The sequence below is a fragment of the Pleurodeles waltl genome, chromosome 6 (genome assembly GCF_031143425.1).
Source record: "Pleurodeles waltl isolate 20211129_DDA chromosome 6, aPleWal1.hap1.20221129, whole genome shotgun sequence".
Classification (NCBI taxonomy): Eukaryota; Metazoa; Chordata; class Amphibia; order Caudata; family Salamandridae; genus Pleurodeles; species Pleurodeles waltl.
The window spans coordinates 1349596410-1349621044 of NC_090445.1; the positions used below are offsets into that span (position 1 = coordinate 1349596410).

The following is a 24635-nucleotide window of genomic DNA, read 5'->3' on the forward strand; positions in this document are numbered from 1 at the left end:
GCAACAGGAGGGGGAACAACCAAGCACGGCTGCTGGAGTGCGTGCCGCCAATAGATTGTAAATAATTTATTTTCATAATTATCACCATCACCACTTAATGCACTATTGTAAATAAACACTGATAACAAACACCACATCATGGTTTGGCCTATTCATTTCTGCCCACCTTTAGCTTGAAATATCTGAAGAAGAATGTCGTCTCATTGAGCAAGAATGATATAACACTCATGACACAACAAAATACACCACAAATGTAATGGCCACCATACAATGGTCAAATACACACACAATGTAAATGACAGACATCCTGTACAGTTCACCTTTGAAGGGCAATAGCTGAGGACCACACATATGACTCACATACATGTAGTAATCATGGATCATCGCAGCAGATGGCACACAACTAAAACACCATCACTCAACTAGGGGAAAACAGGCCTCATACATCAGGCAGTTCACATGCTAATGCTTCAGGAACAGGAATGTAGTACTAGACTCTTGCCAAAAGTAATTCCAACTACTTACTATCATTGCAATGACTATCTGTCACTAGAGTTACACATAAGCAGAACATACACAGTACAAGTGCTACACCTATGACAAGCATCCAGCACATCACATCCCATCTACATGTCAGCCCTTTTCTAAAAACATTACACACACTTGCAGCTGCTCACACCCCACCTGTCTGAAGAGGTCCCTGGAATGCCGATTTGTGTACACTGAGATTCCCTCATCTACACACACACACTCACAAGAGTCATCCAGTGTGCCACACCCTTTCCTATGCCTACCATTGTCATACTACCATCTCACTGCATGGAACTCAGCTCATATAATACACTGGCTTGGAGTTTATAAGGCCTGGTATCACCTGTAGATTGATTCTTCTGTGAAAGGTACTGTAGGCAATTTATCAGCAAATCCCATCTGACAGGACTAGTGAGACACAGATGGAGGCCACACCAGTGATCCCCTCCAGGCACACCACCCAAATGTACATGCCCCGTCCCTGCTGATGCCTCCTACTGCATACATGTTTGAATTTGAGCTATTACATCATTAAGCTTTGACACTAATGTTGCCGTAGAAAATTTTATCAGGGTTCATGTGTCACCTTCAAAACAACACAGGACATACACAGTGTGACATCTCAACTGTCTACTGCTCCCTCTGACCAGTCCTAGTCAGAACACGTGATCATGTAATTACTGAAAGAACTTGCTCCTGATTGACCCAGCATCCTGACTGGAACCTGTCCGTGGGTCACTCTACAGATACCTGGGGTCCACCTATGGACCACACATGCTGTCCAAAACCTCTTGTACCTCAGACACTAATTTGTAATTAGCCTCATCAATGTATACTCAAATACATAGTATTGCATCATCTGACTGTTATTTGCATCCGATTTGTGACAGTGCCCTTGAATAGCCAAATCTTGGCCCTTCCGTTGTCTGGCCCTCATTAATGCCTAAACTACAAAGTGTGACAGTGGACCAGGACCATAGTGTATGATGGTGTAAATGGCCTCCATCAAAGCCAGCAACCTCAGATAATGTCCATGAAAAGGTAACACATATGAGGACCCTGACTGTTCAAACGCTGAGTAACATTTTTCAAATTATAAAGATGAGTTGTGTGTTGAATTCCAGCCATATACTTCTGCACAGAGGCTATGATGTTTCCTGATACATTACCATCCACAGAGGCCAACTGGAGTAGAAATGTTGCAATGACACATGCCGGATCCAGACACCTGAGACATTCTCTCACTCAGCACACCAAGGTTGCCCAGTTGAAAGTCTCATTACACGTTTTCAGTGACAGGGTGGGACCATCCATGTTTAGGTGACCATGTCCTCAATGGCTTCTCTCAAATTTTGCTACAAACAATACCCAATTGAAACAAGATTAGCTGCCACTAACTCACGAGGAGACCTGGAAGTTACAGTGACAACATACACCCTGACAGTTGATACTGGATCAATATTGGACCACACACATAAACATGTACCATCCAATCAACAAAATATTTGCAAGCAGCCGATCACAGTAGTGTCCCAGTTGTAACCTAGCAGGAAGAATGAAACATGCCACTAAACCAGGTAATGCATAAAGGGCCACATACATGAACAACCTATTTGCCATCAGGACATGAAGAACGTTGAGATTTAGCAAAAAATATCAATGCAAAATGGTATGTCAGATTTCTCCAAAGAATCAATAGGGCAAACGTCAAATGGGCAAATGGGATTACAGAATGGCAAACAGTGAATCATACCCTATTTGCTTCCATGAGCCTGCTGCTGCAGGTTTAGCATTACTGAATTTGGGAAAACCTTGGATAAATTTGCAAGTCTGGAAGAGCAAACTCTAGGGTGCTGGGGGCCTAAGTCCACCTCTACTGCCCCCCAAATAGACATTATATATGCACATGTGAAGCACACACATGCATAAGGCGCATGTGTGGCCTACATGTCAAAAGTAAAACACATTTAAGATACATTAACTCGTAATTAGGACATGGTTACCCCCTTAAAAAGTGTAGGCGACAATTGCACTACCTATTTGGCCTTTATATAATTTTGATTACCGTGATAAATGTGGACACATTTTTGCTAAGGAATACATCCTGGTATCCCATTCATATTTTGAAATTAGCCATCAGCAATTACCCACATATGTGTACAATTATGAGTAATATCCATTCTGACCAATCATTACTATTGCACTGTGAATACCTTCTATATATCCTATAAGGGACATTTGCCATAGCTAACCCCCAATGTGTATCACCTAGCACCGTTTGGTCGTGACAAAATTCTTTTCACAATTTGACAAATGAAAGACATATTTGTCATAATGCGTCATATTTCCACGCATACATCTTGTGCGTCATAATTTTTGACGCACAGGAGTGCAGATAATGCTGAGTAAAAAAATATCTTAAAAATAGATATAATACTATCCAGCATTACATGGCCACCATTTTTTTCCATAATGCGTCATATTTCCACGCATACAGCTTGTGCGTCATAATTTTTGATGCACAGGAGTTCAGATAATGCAGAGTCAATATTATTTTTCATATTTAGATATCATAATTGCCAGCGGCTTAATTTTCAACTCTAGAACTGTAAAATAAGCCTCAAACAAATATAATGGACCAATTATGATTTTTTTTTGACTCTGCGTTAGGTGCACTCCTATGCGTCAAAAAATATGACGCACAAGCTGTATGCGTGAAAAAATTACGCATAGCGGAAAAAAACGACGGCCATTTTATGCAGGATGTGATGTAATAGGATATCCTGTTTACAGAATCCGTACAGTGGGTGTACTTTCACTTTCACTTTGCAGTCTCAAATTATTCTAGACTGTGTGGCTGTGTGGAAAGTGTTGTCCTGTGTATTAGTGCTTTTGTGTCCAGTGTACCTTCTCAATTGTGCTTTTGTCATCATTGTCTTGTTGTTGAATACTGTCTGAGTCTGTGTTGTATTATTTTGTCAAGTCCAGTGTTTCATTTATTGTCTGTGGGAGTCTGTTGTGGGTACTGTAATATAGGGGTTAGTTCGGCTCTTCTTCTTAAGTTTTCTTTGTTTTTCACCAGTCTACCTTTCCCCATTTCCCCCTTTTCCTTTTTCTCCAACTTTTTCCCCTTTGTCATTGCTGACATGTCTGGTAGGCCACGGCTTGCCAGGATGGGTGAGGATGAATTGGGTGGATTTATATGGCTTGTTTGCCATTTCCTCCAACTCATGCTGGAGGCTGGGGGTAGGGTGATACAGGGGTATCACACGGAGGCCCGAAAAGTCCGGTGGGGGAAGGTGCGCCATCACTTGGTCTGTGTATATGGTAGCCTAAGGAATGAACATCAACTGAAGCACCGCTGGGCTGATCTGATATCCAGGGAGCAAGATCTGCTGGACCACCTGGGAATCAGGATTGGTGGCCATGTTGGTGAGTACACATCAATTACATGTGCACAATTTAAAGCTGTGTGGCGACATGTGATGATTGTTACCCAATCTGCCAGATAAGTAGCTGACTGTGTGTACTGCTAGGGAAACCTACTGGGTAATTGGAGCACAATGTGAAGGAAGACAAATGCTAGCAGTCAGGTAGCTCATGTTTTCGACACATACCGGTTGCCTGTAGCAGTATGTAATGTAGTGCTGCCTTTGTGTCAGACAAGCAACACGTTAATGACTCAATTAGAACTCTACAGGTCACAATAGCCAGTGAAAAATGGATGTTGAAACATCATACCTACATATGTAGACGCCATAGCTAGACTGACATTTGTAAACCCAACATGATGCTATAAATGAGTGCTGCCTTCACGTCAATTGAAGTTAGCAATGTTGTCCACACATATGTCACATGTGTGTCTGGTTGGTGTGTAGGGAAAATGACCACATAGGCTGTTTGAGTTTGAGAGGTCATGCAGTCCTCAAGTAACCAGCTTTTGGATGTCTCTCTTGGATGCACATAATGAGATGAATGCACCCCTATATTGTTGGGGCATACTAATGGAGGTGCATCTTTGACACCACATGACTGTCCAGGCCACTGCATGTGTGTAGTAGGGTGTGTAACTGTAGCAGGACACTCATCCAATGTAAATGTTGCTCAAGAATAATTCCATGCAGTATGAGCATGTGTGAAAGTGTTTCATAACTCATGTCATATTCTCACATTGTCTTTGTAATTGCAATTGTTTGTCAGTGCACGGATTCTGAGTATATTCTTCCTTCCATGCTTTACAGGTGGACCTGCACCGTACACTGTGGGAGAGGTGGCTCATTTTGCGGACCCCGACACCTACAGTGAGTGTTGCATGTGTGCTATTTTTAATGTTTGCTGGTGATGCATGATGGACTACTGTGTGTTCAACAGAATTCAAGGTTTGATGCGCTGCCCATTCATTAGTATTGTTCTATTAGTGGGATTTCAATTATCATTTCATTTTGAGAAGACCTATGCTTATCCATTTCTCAGATTTTGGGTCTGTAGGCCATTCCAGTAGGGCCCGCTATGGGGAATGGGGTGAGTCATGTGGAATACACTGGTTAATATAAGAGTTGCTCTGGGACTTGTCTCGGACTAAGTCTGCATTTCAGACTGACATTCTCCCAGATAGCGTCTGCAAAAGGCTTGTCTGAAATATGCTGCTTCCCTAGTTAACGATGGACTGAGTACACTGTAGGTTGGATCTTCCGGGGGCATGTACTTCCACAAGTTGAACTAGAAGTGTGTGGGACTAGAGTGCAATGGCCTAGGTGTACATTCTACTCATGATCATGGGTGTTCTTGCTCCTCTGTGTGTGTAGTAAAATATGCCTCACTGGTAGTATGTGATGTTGGCCTAAGTCAGTACATTTTGAAATGTGTGGACCTTGGATAGGACAAGGTTTAGCTGACTCCAATTTGTTGCTAGGCCTTCACTGGTGTTGTGTGTGTGGAGGCAAAAACTTGTTGAGCTTTCTAGACACTCCTGGGTGTGCATTGATTATGGGATTGTTGGTTGTTCTTCCCACCCCACCCTCAAAGACTGCCATGTGTTTGGGAATAGGGTACCTAGGACTGTAGCAACCAGTATGTTACACATACTTGTGACCATTTGCAACTTTTTTTTGAACCTAGTGTACACACTCGGTTATGGCACATGAGTTCTATATTAGCAAAAAACAATTACAAATGGCAGATATTGAAGGTTGTGATTGTTATCACATAGACTGACATATGTAGTCAAGGCAAAAGGCGGAGGAGGTGCAGCCATAATGTCAGCTGCATTACCAATTATTTTGATGAGAAGTTTAGGCTGATGTCACCCATCATGTATAGACATGTATATGCTAGGTGTGAGATGCCCTTTTGTATGCAGGCTTCCCATGTACTTCCTCTGAGACTTTCAATGATCTATGTGGTGAAATTAGCTGTCACAACTACAGTAAAAGTAATTTCCAATTGACCCATTGTGCTATTCCACCCAATGCATTTCCTATGGTAAATAGTTGCCCTTTCTCTTCACAGCTGCAAACATGAGTGCCGCACAGAGGCATGATTTTGAAAGGCGGGCAGTGAGATACCGGCACATCCTGCAGGTGCAGTCGGGGTTCCGACGGATGGCCCGAAAATACCAGGCGGATCGGGCCTCCGGAGCATGGTGGGCCTCACCACAGGGTGGCCCAACGTTGCCCACTACAGCCACCACCACCACATCCACCAGTTCTCCCCAAGTGGCCCCAGCAACGGGTGGGACAGTTGTCCCTGCCTCTGCAGCACGACCTGGACCCAGCAATTTCAGAGCTGCAGGACAGTCCAGTGGGCTACAAACAACTCCCACACCGAGCACCTCTGCCAGCACACAGACAGCAGCAGCACCTCCAATTGACCCTGCGGCATTCCAGGCTTTAGACCGGAAAATGGACAAGTTCATTTGGAAGGTGGACAAGCTGAGCCAGGATGTGGCGTACATTAAGAAGCGGGTCAGGTCCATCAGGCGAACCCTACGGAGGGCCAACCTCTAGGACTTATTTGGTTCATTTAAATGTATCCCTCCCATCTCTCCTCTTTCCTTTTTATCATGATAGGTGGGTTTTGGGGATTAGTGTTAGGTTAGTATAGGTTGTTAGCTTAGTTAGTGTTAGGGAGGAGGGTGGGGGGTCCTTATTCTTTCTAGTTTTCATTTTTGAGTGTGTGGGTGGGTGGGTGGGGGTCAATGTTGGGATTCCTGTCTGTTTAGAAAAAAAAAAATATATATATATATATGATTGTTTAGGATAGTATAGTATGTGTGTAGGTTAGTATGTGTTGTCCTGCATGTGTCCTGTCTCATAATGGTGGGTGGGGGGTTGATGTTTAGATCGATTCGTTATATGTGTAGGGTAAGTTTAGATTAGGTTAGTAAGGGACAGTTGTGGGTAAGGAGTAGTCAGGTTAGATTAGTGTAGATATGACTTTGCCCTTAGTTGCCTCTGGTGTGAATACATATGAATAAATATATAGTTAACCCTTTGCATTATGTGTTAACTGCTACTTGATCATGGCCTTGACATCAGTGTAGGTGACTGTTTTTCTATGACACCGAAGAAAATAGAGGTTTAAAATGGCAGCTACCCCTGTGCTAACTTGGTAAGTATCCACCATTTGATAGAACCACCATTTGTAGTTTACATGGATCACCAAGGAATTGTGTTGATGAGTATGTTTTCTACATCACAAAGGGGGTCATTCCGACCCTGGCGGTACAAAACCGCCAGGGTCGTGGATGACGGAAGCACCGCCAACAGGCTGGCGGTGCTTCCTGGGCCATTCTGACTGCGGCGGTAAAGCCGCGGTCAGAAAACTGGATCCGGGATGGCGGGAACGGGTGTCCTGGGGCCCCCTAACAGGGCCCCAGCCTGCTTTTCACTGTCTGCCTAGCAGACAGTGAATAGCGCGACGGGTGCTACTGCACCCGTCGCACACCTGCAACACCACCGGCTCCATTCGGAGCCAGCTTCAGTGTTGCAGGCCCCTTTCCCGCTGGGCCGGCGGGCGCTAACTTGGCTAGCGCCCGCCGGCCCAGCGGGAAAGTTGAAATGGCCCCAGCGGTCTTTTGACCGCGGAGCGGCCATATGGCGGTTACCGCATGGCGGGCGGCGGTTAGAATGAGGGCCAAAGTGTGCTTCCAGACTTGGTATTGTGGGTAATTTATTAGGTCGGACTGCAGTGTGATGTTCAGGGACATCTTTGTAGATGAGGTGTTGTTAACACTCTTGTCTTGTTGTCTTCATTGCTGACATAGATCATGTGTGCAAAAATTCAGCATTACTTCCCTTCATGGAAGTATACTCAGAAAGGGTGATTGATGCTATGTTTAGTTGTGTTTGCTTAGATTATACTGCATAATTTCATGTTTTAGTATTGCATGGTGCCCACATTTATCAGCCACCATTAGTTGACTTTGATTGCTATTGATGGAGCATTATTCTGTCCAACACAGCATGATTGTGTGTGGTTTGTCCCTTCATCAGTTATTCTCCTCAGGATGGTCAGGCTATGATGCAATCCTGGCCACTGCACAGATGTCTTAGACTACATGATGTCAGGACAGTTGTATTGACAAGCTACATGGTTGTCACAAAGGCACTTTAGAGTTATCTACTGCACAGTTGATGTGTCAAATAACACAGAGACATATTAGTTGGGCAAGTGCTATTTATTGATAGGTGCTGTAGTGCAAAATGTACATTGTCCATGTTTGCTGAGTCCGTTCTAGTGCATTCTTACATAGTGATCCTACAGAAGGGGTGTGGATGATGCTCCTGACATGCTGGGGTGATGTTACAGACAGTGCAGAGGGACAGGATTTGCCGATTAGTAGGAGAGAGACATTCACTGGCAATGCTGACAAGTCATACAGTGGTTAGCAGAACAGTCATTGAGTATAGTTGTACTGAGACTGGCAATTGACAAAACGTAGGACCTTGGTCAAAGTAGGCCATGGTGCAGGGACTAGTGCTTCCGGGTACTCTTCCGTGTGAATGTGATCTGTTCCATGTCTTCTTCTTCTAATGTGTGTGTTGGCTGCTTTGTCCTTGTTGTTGTTGGTTGTGAAGGGGCAAAACACACCTCAGTGTTAGAAGACGTGGAGTCAGACATCCCAGTGGCTGCTCCCTGTGAAGTTCTTAAGGGCAGTACTGCAGCAAGGAGGGCCTGCTGGTTTTTGAGAATAGCAGCTACATCACGATGGTAGGCAGCCAGGTCGGCCCTGAGGGAGTCATGATTGCATTCGTGCATGCAGTGGAAAGTTTGCGGTGCGAGGTGTTGTGGCAACTCCCTTACTGCAGTGGTGAATTCCTTTATAGTTTCTTGTAGTCCTTGCAGTATGGATGTTAGGGCTTGCATAGCTGCTGCCTGATCTGCAGATGACATCATGCACGAGCGCACCCCCTCAAGGCTGGCTGCCATAGTTTGCATCCCCACCTGCACCTCCTTGGCCAGCTCCCGCTGTACTCCAACTACAGTTCTTTCAAAGCTGGTGCCAGTGTCGTCAGAGTCCTCAGCTGTATTGGAGCTGGCAGGTCTTGCAATTGGGGTGGTGGGTGGTTCTTCTGTGATGGCTGCTTGTTCTGTGCTCCTCCTTGTGACTGAAGGTGGGGTCTGGAGGGTTTCCAGGACCTTTTGGATGGTCTCCTGGGGAATGTTTATGGGCTCGTCATCCATGTCATCAGGGAAATCAGGGACAGGCATATCGGCAGGAGATCCATGTTCCTCTGCAATGAAACAGGGTACAATTAGTGTGTCTGTGTTTTGACAATTTTGACGTAACATGCCAGCCTTTTGATGAATTCACTTTGTGATCTTGTTTGGTATTGGTATCTGCTGTCCTTCATATGGGCATTGTTATAGGCCTATGGCCCACCTGTGTGTCACATGTATGATATAGAGTTATCTGACTTGTCTGCCTAATCGCCTCTAGGTGTTGCTTTGTACCAAATAGGGAATAGCCATCTTTTTGTCCTACTCGACCCTCCGTGTATATGTATTCTTATGGTGAGACCTTTCACTGGCTGTGGGTGTTGTGATTGCCCTGGCAGCACACTTGCCTCTCAGGACCTGACCCAATCCCTGATTGTTCACATTGACTTAATTGTAATTGACATGTGGCATATCCTATGCATGGCAATGTTATGATGTGATATTGATGTAGACATTGTTAATGTGTCCAGCTGATGTTGGGTAATGTGGGTTTAATTGGATTGCCCTGTTTATCGTATCAATGTCCTATATGGTCCTCTGACTGTGCAGGTGTATTTCAGTGACCAGTTGCATGTGTCCCCTCCTCAATGCTGTTGTCTGAGCAGTATGACATTTGTGATGTTGCCTTGTTAGCCAGGCACGTGAAGGACCCTGACATATGCAGCATGTGTGTGTCCTTAGTTCTGTGTGGCTCCTATTGCTGTTTACTTTGGCAGATGTATGTGACAACTATGGGCATTGACATATGAGTGTACTAGGGCCTTTGTCTTGTTTCAGGAGATTGTTGTAGATGTCATCCTCACCCCCTAATTTAGGTATGTATGTTCCATGGGGAGGTTACTGCCATTGGCTACTTGAGCTGCACAGAGATCAGAGGTGTTAGTGTCAACTGTTGTCGCAGTTACATTGCAGTTGTTGTTTTGGCTACTGGATTACTGATAGGGCCCTAGTTGATGTAGGAGATATTTTGGCTGACGAGTGCCAGGATGTAAGTTTGACGTAGTGGCCTTCCCTCCTGTCGAGGCTTTCCATTAGCTCCATTGTTGTCTTGACAGGATGCCCCCAGGGGACTGTTGTTGGTGTTGTGTAATATTGTGCCCCAGCTTCTGTATGTGCAGGGCATGCCCCCCTGCGGTGCCCCTTTAACCATGCCACTCCATGTATATGCTGACTTACATGCAATGTGTAGTGGTATTTCCCCCCCTGCTTACAGTCAACATTATTGCATTATAATTCCCCATGTGAATTACCCTGCATGTGCGTTGTCTCGTCGTAGTCTGCGCTGTCCTGTCCTTGAATCCCTGTGACGATCTCCTCAGGGATGATGGCTGCGACCATCTCCTCCATGTGGTCCAGGGCCCCCTGGTGTGCTGGACTCCCCCCTCCAGTCCGCAGTGCTGCCTTCCTGTTCCTGCCCATTTTTTCCTTTGTCCTACGTTTGCAGTCATGCCAGCGTTTCTTACACTCAGTGACTGTTCTGCGTACTTCAGCCACACTGTTGATCTTGTCAACAATTTGTTGCCATATGGCCTCTCTCCTACTGATTGACAACTTAGAGGTAATGAACAGTTGGTGCTGGTGTTCCGTCACCTCTTTAACCAGGATTTCCTGCTCCTCTGCACTGAAGCGACACTTTCTTTTTTTTCTATATATGTCCTGGTTCCTGTATGGATCATCCTGGCTGGTTCCTGGTCTGCTGTCATCTTCCTGGGGTCTGTAGTGGCATCTGGGATCCATTTTGGCTCTCCTCTGCTGAAAGGGCAGTGTTCGCGGGTGTTTTTGACGCTATTGCGTCAAAAAAAACGGCGCTTTCTGGGTTGCGCTGTCGTAAATCGACCCACAGTCATTTACGTCGCGTTAACGTCATTTTCCTTTACGACTTGACGCTTCGATGTGCGTAAAAAAAAATTACTCCCACCTGTTGGTTGCGCCGCCGTGCGTCAAAGTATAAATTTGATGCCCGCACGGTGCATCAAAATGGCGTTAGCCGGCGGTAAAATTTTTGACGCAAAACTGCGGCGGTGCAGCTTTGCATCAAAAAGTATAAATATGGCCCTAGGGGCTTCACCGCAGGTAAGGTCAGAAGCTAGGTAGGCCCTTAGAGCTAAAGTAGAGGTTCATACCGATTCCTTCCCAGGAGAGAATTTGCACCAGCAGTAAAAGCCTATTCCATTTACGTATTTGTACAAAAGTTGTTCAATAAGGGAAGTTCTAGATTAAACACCCAAGTTCAAGCTGTTGAGCCACCCAGACAGTGAATTTGCTGTATTTTCGAGTTCTAAACGTCCAACATATTAGGCTAGAGAAGAGGGTCCTCTCTCAGAGAGATTCTGGGAACACCCTCTTTCCATGATGCACTGAACTGTTCATTGCCTATATGTAGAGGCTACTCGGGCAGGAATCCTTGTTTATGCCCTCCAAGTAGGTATGGAAACAAAGACAAAGCAGAGAAAAAACGTCTGTTGGCAGCTTCCATCGCCCGAATGTCATTCATACGAACAAATCGATGTTTACACCAGGCTACAGGTAGCCATTATGATACGCATTTCACTATTATATAATTATTGTTTTGGAAACGTTTACTGTGTGCACATGTTCACATGGTTCAGATGATTATGTATAATAATACTGCAAATTATGTTCATATAATGTTTGCAAATATTCCAAACACACATAAAATATGTGCAAAATGTGCCCCTATCCGCGCGAATCCCCTTCATTTAATTTCAAATGAGGAGAGGGATTGGCAACTCCTTGGGCCTGGCTAACAGGGCATCATTTGTATTTGAGATTGAATTCACACACAAGAAATGAAGTATATAAAATGCAGGACTTTCCAGCCGACCTATGTGCTGTGAAAAGGTCTATATTTTGTTCGGTTTTCCCAGGGCACAGGTGAGGAAATAGGCTGTGGGGTGATGCGCATTATGATCTTGAAAAATTGAATGAAATACATTGAAAACTAAGAATGAGATCAATGTAAAGTCGACTTGATTACCTTTCTTTTATATTTTTATATTTTATATATAATATATTTTATATATTATATAAAGAAACAGCCGATATGTCACTGAGCTCCCCTTGTTGTGGTCATAGTAGTGGACCTTGGTCTGCCTTAGGGTCGTTGTCTAATATGGGGTAACTTATTCAAAACTCTGGTATCTTGTTTTGCTAAAGCTCGGGCGACTTCCAGTGGTACCTAAAAGTTTCCTCTAAATCAGACCCCAATAGGCTTTCATCTATGCTTGAAAATATACTGCTCTGGCTGATGCAAAGAAAAGCTATGAAGCAAAGCTATCACAGAGCATCTCAGATAAAACACAAGCCCTTCTTGTCCCTCAAGCTTCTTCTGTGGCAGTCATTCCCGACAGAGCTTTAAGGGGTCCTCACTGTAGTGTCCTCTATTTCTATTTTTTTTAATTCTCTTGACATTACCAAAGATGGCAAATTCTAGCTATAAAAAAGCATCCCCACACTCATCTCAAGATTGTATCATGACTGTACATGATCTGCTTCTCCTTAGATTAAATGGTAGAAATGCTACATTTACTTGACTACCTAAGGACATGCTATTCTCTCTCAGGTGACATCATCATGCCACACCCTGATGATCTACAGTACGTGAAGATTCAACCACTTCCCCTCAGTGCAAGATCATTGTATACATCAGCCTTTAACCACAAGGGGCTTTCTGCTGCCTTCTTCCATGATCTGGTGAAATGTTTTCTGTTTATCTGCATCAATAGTTTCTCCACAGTACAGAACCGCTGATTATTGAAAGCTTAGTTTCCTAAAAATAACACACTTTGCACTTTCTAGGACCATCCCTGGACTGTCTGCAGTATATGAAATCCCAGTCAGATTGTAGTACGTCTACAGCTATCACACTAAAAGTTTGAAAAAGAGTACACAAGATTACAACCAACGCCTAACATACCAACAATTTCTCAAACATGGATCTGCACATACACTTGTCCATGTATGCTACTGGGCCCCATTGTTTTATCCAACTGTCACCTCTAACACCTCATTCCCACTACCATTCTACTTGTCGCTGTAGAACTCTACATTCTCTCCGGTCCTGAATCTACCCAATCTTCCTTGAATTCCACATTGGCATGCTTTTTTGCATATTGTTACTCTGAGAGGCAAAACCAGCCACAACCGTCCTGGGATGAACGCTGTGTTCAACATGCAGCTTTGCAGGTGCTAATCTACCTGCTAATAAATCGTCTACAGTGTTTTCAGGTATGGGGCTGGGGCAAATCCCTCAGATTGGGCCAGGCAGAAGGGTACACCCACTATGCTCTTAACATAGTCTTAGGGGTTGGTAGAAATCTCTAGAACTTATAGAACACATTTACTGTGATACGTTTGTTCATTGTCTTTACCATATTTATCATGTTGATTGCTTTGCTTCGTTTCATCTGGCTAATTATCATAGTTCATTCGCTTTGTGCAAGAGTTGTTTAAAAAAATATAGTGAAAACGTATCTTGTATCTCTCTTGGGTTTCACCTGGGCATGCCTGAATAATACGACAAAAGGGTGAGATATGTTTCCACCATTTCCCTGGGGAGTCAGAGTGTCATGTTTAGGGTACCGTAATCACCTCCCACTCTGGTAGGCTCAGGAGTTCAGGTGAGGCACTGTGAGCTAGCCAGGAATTGGGAAGACAGTTTCTGATGGTGTGGTTGGACTTAAGTCTACCACATTCTGAAGTTCGGCCTGTCCTACAAAGCCTGTCCTAAATAGCCAGTCCTCTTATCTTAGTAGGAACCGTAGAAGACACTCTCTATCCTCTTCTTCAGCCCCGGATGCGATAGTCCCTTGACTCTCGGTTTCAACCTAAAACAATGATGATGCAATATTCCTGTTACGGCTCCTGTCTTTAAGTGTTTGGTAAGATTATATGTATATTCTAACAGTTCTTGTATTTCTAAATATGCCTGCCATGTATGGCATACTGATATGTTCTGGGCCTTGTTCACGGTAAATAAAAATCCTAAATACATAAGACATAATTGAAAGTATGCTTCGTAATATTTAGCTTTTACGAGTATGGCCAAAAGATGGACTAAGGGCCTGAACAAGACCTAAGTCAACATCTTCTTAAGTTTTTTTTTGTTGAAAAATATAACACATCAGCATTTCATATATTAAAAAGAGAAAGTGCTATTTAAACGCTTTGTAAAGGATGTATGATTACCTCCTTCCTATTGAGTCAAGAGGAAATCCAAAATTGGCCAGTAACAGAACCAAAGGGGGAGTTAGTATTACTAGGCAGATCTGTACTTTCATGAGGAGAACGAGTAGAAGGTTTGTGAAATGAGCAAAATAAAAAAAATCACAAACTGAGAAATTGAGGTGGGCAACATGTACGTGTTCAGTGACTCCAGTCTTTTCCCATTTCTCAAGGTGAAACTCAGAAATCGTGGATTACTGATGGTGTTAGTATTTCTGAGTTCTGGAATAACAAATCTGAGTCCAGGCCACTCGCAGGTTCATATGTACTTACATATTTTCCTGTGGACATAAAATAGGAAAATTCCTTTGATACATCAGGCCCAAAATGAGGATCTAATGTGATTTTTTTCTAAAATGCATGTGCTGAGTCTGGGTTTTGCATTCTCTTAATTTAATAACAGCAATAACAGGTCTCCTATAATTTCAAAGCATCCCAAAATAGATATAACTTGATTTGATTTGCATGAAATCTAAAAGGAAATTATGAAGTCAGGGCTGGCTTACCAGGAGTGTGACTGGTGCAGCCGCACTGGGCACTGCCCTTGAGGGGGACACTGACATCCGAGGGGGCACTGCGTTCAGCAATAATCTATAATTCAAAAGCACCTGATGCAGAGTGCCTTGTGAGTCCAGCTTTCAGGCTGCAATAAAAATGTTGAGATAATTCTTGTGATTAATGCTCCTGTGTGAGTATCTAGTTGTACTTTAGGTTAGGAATATGTAGCCTTATCGTGGAGTACACTCGCAGACACCCCTTTGAGAAAGAACAGTCTTGTTTACTTAACTATGGCTTGGAGCAGTAAGGCTCATTAAAGGAACTTAGTTTGAAGCATTTAACAACACCATATAGCAGAATAGGAAAATTACACACAAATAAAAAGACACAGCAAAATTTTATAGAAATGGAGCTTATGTTTATGATTTTTTAAAGCCAGAGGGTTCTGGAGTTACAGATTATATAACTTTTAAATATTTAAATGCAAGTTCAAACAAGCATTGGTAAATGTAAAGTTTGAAAACTTTTGGAAGTTTGAAAAAGTTAGTTGGAGTATTCTGGGTGGCCAAATCTGACAGGGATAAGGTGTAGGTGCCAGAAAAGATACTTTGAACAGTTACTTGACCACCACGGTGATTTTAAAGCAAGTTCCCAACTTTAACACAAGACTGCCATAGGGAACAATGGAGAGGCCCTCATGCTGAGTGTTAGAAATTGGGGGCCATATTTACAAGGCCCACTGTGCCACTGGAATGTCACTTTTGGGATGGTCCGGTTGTGAAAACCGCAGAGGCCATATCTACACCACCACATAAAGCCACCCTGCATGGCTTTTCATGATTGTGTAGACATGGTGTGAGACAATGCAGTGCCAGTCACGGCTTAACGCGTTAGTGAGGCATGCCATGGGCATTAGAATGAGTGTTCCCATGTAACCCCCATTGCATTTGACACATTCCCAGATATATGAGAAATCATAAACCAGGGAATGTGTCAAAATCCTATGCCCCCCCAGGGATGGCGTAAAAGTGGAGACATAACATTGCTTCTCCATTTTATTTCCTTTCTATGTGTGCTGCATTCTGCTGCACACATAGAAGGAGGAACTTGCATCCATTGAAGGTATCCCTTTCTGCACAAATAACAATCATCCCCACAACGCATACACCCTTGCACCATGGTACAAGGGTGCCTCCATTGGCTCATGGCAGCCCTCTGTGAGCAGGCACAGGGACAGAAATGAACTGCATCCTATATACAGCATATTTCTGCCCTTTCCCGGTGGAACAAGGCAGTGCAGCAAGACATTTGCTGCACCACCATGAACCATGGGCCTTGTAAATATTGCCCAGGGTCCCTAGTTTGCAGAGATTTGCACTCAGTCCAAGAAGGGACCCCAGTCCTAGTCAGGGCATATAAGATACACACTAAAAGTTTACCTGTGCTCACCCTCTGGTAGCTTAGCACAGAGCAGGCAGGCTAATGTGGTCCCCTTTGGGGCAATGTGCAAAGTATTTCTTCACATACACACACACACACACACAGTAACACAGTCAAAACACCACAAAAGGACTCCACACCAGTTTAGAAAAATAGGCAAAATGTATCTGTCAAACAAGACCAAATTGGCAAAAATCTAACATGCACAAGTCAAGTAATGAATTTTCAAAGATTATATCAAAACGCAGTGCTTAGAAGACAATAGTTCCAACTGGAGCTACCTGGTTTCTCTGTGCCGGGCCAAATCCAAAAGGACAATCCGACTGCGATGGAGCAACGACAGGGTACAGGAGTCATGCAGGATCGCTGACAGTACCTTTGTTGCATCAATGCTCTATGACAATGCTTTGATCCAGAGCAGATGATATGTCACTTTTACGTTATAAGTGAAAGTGAGCAGTGTCCTTGGCTTCAGTGCAGGCAACTGCAAAACAACACTTCTACAGCGGTATGCGTCGGTTCAAAGAGACCCTTCGGTGTTGTGGTGTCAGTTCTTGTTCTGCAGCACCCCTCTAATCTCCAAGGGCCCAGGACTGGATTTGGCACTATATGGCAGAGCAGGACTCACAGCAGAGGAGCCCAGTTGCTGATAGCGAGATGCAAGTGAAGTCTTTGATATCCCTGAGATGCCAGAAATAAGGGGCAAGCTCAGTCAGGCCCTTGGAGTAACTATTGATTGCAGGATAAAAAGAGTTAGATCCAGTCTCCTCACTCCCAGGCTGGAAGTAGGAGGCAGCAGGCTAACACAGCAGAGCAAACAGCAAAGAGGCAGTCCTTCCTGAAAGCACAGCAGTCCTTCTTCCTTGTAAAATGTATGCAGATGAATGCAGATAAATCTCCTGTCACACCCAAACCCTTCCTGTTTGTGGTTGTCTGGAGAGAATGCAAAAAATGTAACTGTCACCTGAGCCAAGACATATATTCAGTGACATGCTAAAGCACAGAATGGTTTAAGCAAGAAAATGCCAACTTTCTAAAAGTGACATTTTCAGACGTACAATTAAACTTTTTAGACTGCATGTCCAGAGATACCAAACTCCATATTTCTATACTTCCCCAATCAGAAATTACACTTAAAAGATGTTTTAGGGCAACCCCAATCTTAGCCTATGAGCGAGATAGTCCTTGCAATAGTAAAAGACAAATTTAAGAGTTTTTCATTATTTGAACATGTTAAACTTAAAAGTGCATGTCCAACTTTTTAAATACAGTGCACCCTGCCCTTGGGGCTAGATAAGGCCTACCTTAGGGGTGACTTACAGGTAACAAAAAATAAGCTCTTGGCCTGGCAGATAGGTTCATTTGCCAGGTTGAAAAGGCAGTTTAAACTGCACACACAGGCTCTGCAATGGCAGTGTTTGAAAGGTTACTGTAGCGGGTGGCACAACCAGTGCTGCAGGCCCATTAGTAGCATTTGACTTACAGGCCCTGGGCACACATAGTGAACTTTACTTGGGACTGACCAGTAAAGCAACTATGCCAGTCATGAAGAAGTCAATGTTACCATGTTTTAGACATATAGCACATGTACTTTAGCTCTGGTCAGCAGTGAAAAAGTACTCAGAGTCCTAAAGCCAGCAAAAATGAGGTCAGAAAACAAGAAGGAGAAATGAAAAAAGTCTGGGGATGACCCTGCAGAAAGGCCCATTTCCAACAATGAGTGATAGAGGCAAGGATGCTGTTTTAATGGTGCGGTCAACGGGGATGTCTCTGTAGTTGTTCCTTGTTCCACAGGTGATGTGGGCCAAACCTGGTCACATAAATCAATGTTCCTCGAAGACCTCTTTGTTCCAGTTGTTTCACAGCTGTGGCTGTCCTACTGGCAATGATACACTGGAGTTGGAGACAACTTTTTTTGTTAGGGCTTGTGCTCTTGTGGTCTAATAAATCCAGTCACTTACAACTTTCTCAAGTCCGTCAGACTCAGGTGCAGACATTGACTATCTCAGATTACTTTGTTGGTGCACCCATCAACTGGTTGCAGGGACAATTCCCCAGGGGATACTACTTCATTGAGTTGAGATCTTTCCCCTCTTGTGTCCCTGTAGCAGGTTTCAGGTGACCAGCCACATGATCCTTGAAGTCACTACCATTGGTGAAGCTGTGAAATCAAGTTCTTTCGATCTCAGGAGCCACATTCAGGGTCCCAACTCACTAGCCCAAAAGTGCAGTGGGTACAGTCCTCTCGGCAGAGCTGCCTCTCTTTTTGTAGTTAATATCTAGCAGGTCAAGCCTTCTTTGGTCCTCTCTTCTTCTCCAAATGTGAACTGAGTGTAAGGGTGCCAGTGGTGCCCATTTTATCACAGAAACCTGCCCAAAGGGGACCACATAGTCACTAGGCAATGGACTGTTGGGTCCCCTCCTCTTTAGTGATGAAGTTCATGTGATGTGTAGCACCTGCCTATCCCAGAGTGCCCCATTCTTGACCCTTCCAAGATGGCACCACCCTACCTTTGTCGTGAGGAGGAAGGTAGCCTACCCAAGGGGTGTAGCTACTAGTGGGCTACATGCCTATGGGCAAAACAAGTTCTAGCACTGGTTTCCCCCTCTAGGCCCTGTCTCCTAGATGTGTGCAGGAACAAAAGGCATCCTGCTAAGGAGTGTTGTTGTTATAGGCCTTTCAAAGGTGATTTCACCTTTGAAGCTCACCTGTTTTGGCCCAACGTCCTTTGCAGCCTTTCTGGAGAAGGAGGTAAAACCTCATGCCACTGCTAATTCTTTTGTTCATATGTCTCAACAGGCAGTCAGAAACCTGACTATGTGTGAATGGCCTTTTTGAGGCCACTGCACTAGCTGGAGTGCAGGATAGCAACTTTCTAAAGGTTGCTCAACATTAATAATGGAATGAAATCCGACCTGAACTTCAGATCGAGTTTCATTTTCCCATTAATTTGTTACCTTAGATGACCTCATTTTGGGATCCCATTCAGAAGTTAGACATGTTTAAGTTTAAACAGTTTAACCCTGTGTAATTCAAAAGGGCTCCTATTCTTTCCCAGCAAAACAACAATTTGGAACGGTTGCTAGAAAGACATAATAAAAACATATGTCTAGCTTGAGAATATATTGTCCCCTGCCATAGGACTTGGTGAGCCTGCTTTAGAGGATTCTGACATATATACTCAAGGGAAGCAGTCATTTTATTATTAAGGGTAATGGCAAAGTCATGTTTGTAGTGTGGCACACTGCCATTTCAGTCTGCAATAGAAGGCTGAGGTCTCGTTCACGTTTTGTGAATGCAGGATGGTATAAGTATTGCTGCAGTCCTGTGTGGACACTCAGGCTCTCATTACTAGTGTGGCGGTTTCAAGACTGCCACACTTGCAATGGTGGTCAGACCGCCGCAGACAGGGCAGTCCGACCGCCCTATTATGACTGTGGCAAATGGGCCTCGGTCCGACGGCCGGCACCACTAGGTTACTGCCTGTCAACAGCCTGGCAGTCTTGGTGGTCGCAATCCGCCAAGGCTGCACTGCAAGCAGCACTGCCCTGGGGATTACGAGTCCAATTTCCGCCAGCCTTTGCATGGCGGTCTCACCGCCATGCAAAGGCTGGCGGAAAGAGAGCGAAGGCATGCACTTGGCATTGGCAGTGCAGGGGCCCCCATGGACAGCCTTGTCACGCTTTTCACTGTCTGATTTACGGGCAGTGAAATGTGCGACAGGTGCTGTCGCACCTGACGCACCACAACATTGCTGATGGCTCGATTACGAGCCGGTGTCAATATTGTGGTGAGTTTTTCAATGGGCCAGCGGACGGAAACTCAGTTTTCGCCTGCTGGTTCAGTGCAAAACTCCTAATAGGGCAGCCAGCATACCGCCAATACTGCCGGTATGCTGGCTACAGTGACTTCGGCGGTCTTTAAAAAAGACTGCTGAAGCCATAATGAGGGCCTCTGTCTTACATGCCTGGGTTCCTCGGTACCATATACTAGGGACTTATAATTAAGGCAGTGCTTGCCAAATGAGTAGAGTCAATTAAACACACTTTTGTATAGGGCTAAAATACTGATACTGAGGTCTGGTTAGCAGGCCTCAGTGCACTCTCAAAATCGAAAAAAACAGCAGTATCAGTTCAGTGGGGTGATCGTGCAAAAGTATGCATTTCTTAACATCCTGCTAGACAGAATATGGAGTTTTGTCTAGCAGTTTTGACTCACCATAAAGTAGTGCAGAGGGTTAATATGACTGCTGCAAAAAACAGATCTGTATTTTATATAGATAGCTGAGTGGATTGGTAAAGCCAACCTTTACCAGTGCTTTGAAACAAACGAAATGTATGTGAGAGAGGGGATACAGTGACATGAGTTGCATTTTTGCTAGGTGGTAGTGAAGGAACCCGAAAAGGAAGTCATGGGGAGGGAGGGGCAAAAAATACTGTGGCACCAGGCTCCACCAGCGCAAAACCTGCCCTATGTGAAGGCAATGTTTCAAATTAAGTATAAAACTTGGAAACCACAATGAATGTCACAGGAATAACAGTTTTAATGTTTTGGAAGAGCTTTTCAAGGCCACCAAGTTATCAGTGACCAATATTCTTCCTGTATTTCAGTCGGGCACTTTGAATTGACAATGAGTTTTGGGACTGTGGATGTAAGTAGTAGCAACATGAGAATGTTTTGGTTTTCTGAGGTCAGAAATCTGAGGCCTCAGGAGTCACATTTTTCACAAAGTGCATAAATGAACTATTGCAAATTATTGAACCAGTACAGACATTGATGTCACAGATAATATATAAACTTGTTACCCTTCTAGATGTTTTGAAAACATTCTCTGCTACATATTTCACCATTATTTTAGTACTTTATTTATTTATTTGTGACGTGCAACAATGGCAAAAACTGGCATAGCTTTAGACTATGCGCACAACAAACACCAGTCAATGGCATACATCAACACACATATATATTGACTGAAAAAAGCCAAGATTGAAGTGACATTATAGTTCAGTGTGAGAATAAGATATTAGCTTACATAAAAAGAAAATAGACATTCATTTGAAAAAAAAACAAGTGTTAAGGTGATGTTAAAACTGAAAAGCCACTAAAATTCACCAATTGTGTTTTGATGTACTAACAAACTATAACTTGTGCCCCGTCATACACGGTTGTTCTTTTATTTTAAGGGTTACGTGATTCAATGCAGGACACCCAAAGCAGTTATATTTGTTGGTATCTGTGGTGAGGGGGGCCCAAAGCCCTTCATCTTCTGCTAGATCTCGATAAGCTCAGCACCACTCCTCTGCACCGCACAGGAGCTGCCTCCATCTTCTGCTCCCTGTCAGTGCAAAATTGACTTTCTTCTTGTCTATGGTCATCATTGGTAGAAAACTTTAGGGTGTGTTCCCGCCCTCAGACAAGTTCACCATTAGTTGGAGGAGTGCCCAGCCTGATTTTTTCCTTTTGATTCCCAGAGCGATGGAGTCCCCCAAGGACCAATAAGTAAAGAGCATTGTGGTGCTCCTCTGTAGTATCCGCTGCCAAGGAGATGGGGTCACCCGGGAATAAATGTACTCATGGGAGGGGCTCCACACACACCACCTCCCATCCTCACCCTTTGTCTTGCACTGATCCCCAGGTATTTGGTCCTCCCTAAGGGTTCAGGAAGCTGAGAGAGGGGAGCACTACTCACAGCTGATCCCATGGGGGGGATCAAGCTTCTATGTTTATTTTGCCCATCCGATGCTTTTGGTGTTCTTTTGTTCCCCATGGCTCTATCTGTGCGGAGAGTTCATGAGCCTTCAGGCCTCCTAGCCCCCCCCCCAAATGACCCTTTCATTCTGGGAGTGCTCAACCTGTCCCTAATGCGGCTCTATATTTTTTTCAGGTGTTAGACCTGGTATCTTTTGGCCTGGTTTCCCCTGACTTTTTGCTTTGTGACCTATTTTGACTGTGTGCTCGTCCAAGGGAGAGTCAGAAATATGGCTTAGGAGGCTTTACTCGTTGGTGAATATTGGCATTTATTTCAACCAACACAAGAATAAATATTTGAAAATAGGAGTATTCAGCAATAACATGCAAAAGTTATTGTACTGATTGAGTAAATATCCTTTTTCTTGAGGATCTTCTTGGTTTTTCATAGCAGTTCTGGGTCAGTAGAGGAGCTCTCATCTTCCTTTTCCTCCAGGCATTATTGCCTGCTGACACCCTCGGGACAAGAAACGCAGTGCGATGAGTTGCTAGCTAATTTAGGAAGATTACTCAACCACCATAACACCCAGGAAGTGTTGTATGGGAAAGAAAAGTATACTGACGTCTATTGACTCTTGCTATAAATGGTTGAAGTGTTCTGGAAAGGGGGGTGCCATTTGCGTAACCGCCATAAGGTCAGAATTCCCTGGGTATCTCCACAAACAGTTCCCCAAGCAAAAAACTTCCATTACTATAGAAAATGGGGGGTGACACCGTCCCGAAAAACCCTTTATTTTGTGCAGGAATAATAATTAAAAAAAGGCCAAACAAGCAAAAACAGACACCTCAATGTGAAAAATGAACAGTTGTCTTCCTCCCCACTCACCGCGATTGCCGCAACTCTATGTGAGTTGTGGCAGGTCTGGTGTGGTGAATCCAACTGTGTCTCTTCCTTGTCATGCTGGTTCTCATCTCCACTCCCGCTGGGGTTGCTCTCCACTATCGCCATTGTCTATTTCACCTCTACCCATCACCTCCTTGGGATAACCCCTCGGCTCCTCCTCTCCTGGGCCTCTGGGTTCCGGTTCCTACACTCCTTCCCTCATCGTGTTCCTTCTCGGACTCTCATCCCCTGCACCAGAAGTCCCTCCTCTTCTGCCGCTTTCCTCTTTATTCCTCCAATGTGAGTCCCCCACACTCTCTGTACTTCTGGGTCTTCTCTTCTGAAAAGAGAAGTCCTTTGTTACTGTCGGTGGAGCTACTTCCCTAGCCTCTACATCTTTGGTTTTTAGTTTATTTTCAAGGTCTTGGAATGGCATGAGGCGAGGAACACCTCTGAGCTCCGCTGTAGGCCCTGGAGATGCAAAAGATAAGAAGGATCCTTCGTCACAGTGCTGAACTTCTTGTTTGCTGGCTTCAGGACTCTGTGTACTTTATTACTGCTATCCAATGCTAAAGAGACATGTGCTCTGTGTCTAAAACATTATAACATTGGATTCCCCCTGATTGGCATATTTGATTCACTAGTAGGTCGCTAGTAAAGTTCACTATCCATAACAGGGCCTGTAGGTCAAATACTACTAATAGGCCTGCAGCAATGGCTGTGCCACCCACTATGATGGCCTTATAAACGCGTCGCAGGCCTGCCATTGCAGAGCCTGTGTGTGCAGTTAAACTGACATTTCTACCTGGCATGTGTACCCACTTGCCAGGCCCAAACCTTCCTTTTATTATATGTAAGCCACCCCCTAAGGTAGGCCCTGGTTAGCCCCAAGGGGTATGTGCAGTGTATTTAAAAAGTTGGACATGTACTTTCAAGTTTAACATTTCCAGATAGTAAAACACCCTTAAATTAATGTTTCACTATTGCAAGGACTATCTCTCCCATTGACTAATGTTGAGGTTACCTTGGAACATCTTTCAAGTATAATTTCCAATTGGGAAAATATAGAAAAATGTAGTTTGGTGTCTCTGGACTCGCAATTAAAAAATACATATTTTGGTAAAGTTGCTTTTTGAATGGAAGGTCTGAAAATGCCACTGTTAGAAAGATGAAATTTTCTTTCTCTATCAATTCTATGCCTTAGCCTATCTAAACCGTCTGAGTTTAGGTGACAGCTACCTTTGGGCACTCTCCAGGCAGCCACAAGCAGGAAGAGCTGGTTGTGATGGGAGATACATCCGCATACTGCTGGTAGTCCTGGGCAGCGGGAAGGAGGGCTAGTTAACACTTACATCTGAATAGACTGTGTCCTGTCCTCACACAAAAGGCTTATTTCCCCCAACTGGTAGTCTGGAGCCAGGCCTGGGTTGAATGGGAACTGTGTGCTCTTTAGAGAATTATTTTGAATTTACCCCTACATCAAAAACATCAGTACTGATCCTTTTACACCATATACTCAGGACACTTCTGGACTGAGGAAATTCTAACAGGAAGATGAACCACTGTACTATCAGGAGGGACTTCCACTTTGCTGTTTGCTCTGCTGTGTTTGCCTGCTGCCTGCTACCT

The 24635-nt window shown here is 44.2% G+C and overlaps 1 protein-coding gene across 2 annotated transcripts in view; it reads left to right on the forward strand.

Moving 5' to 3' along the window:
* NRG3 (neuregulin 3) overlaps window positions 1–24635 on the forward strand; it is a 1859719-nt gene that overhangs the window by 1546076 nt on the left and 289008 nt on the right. The window lies entirely within an intron of this gene.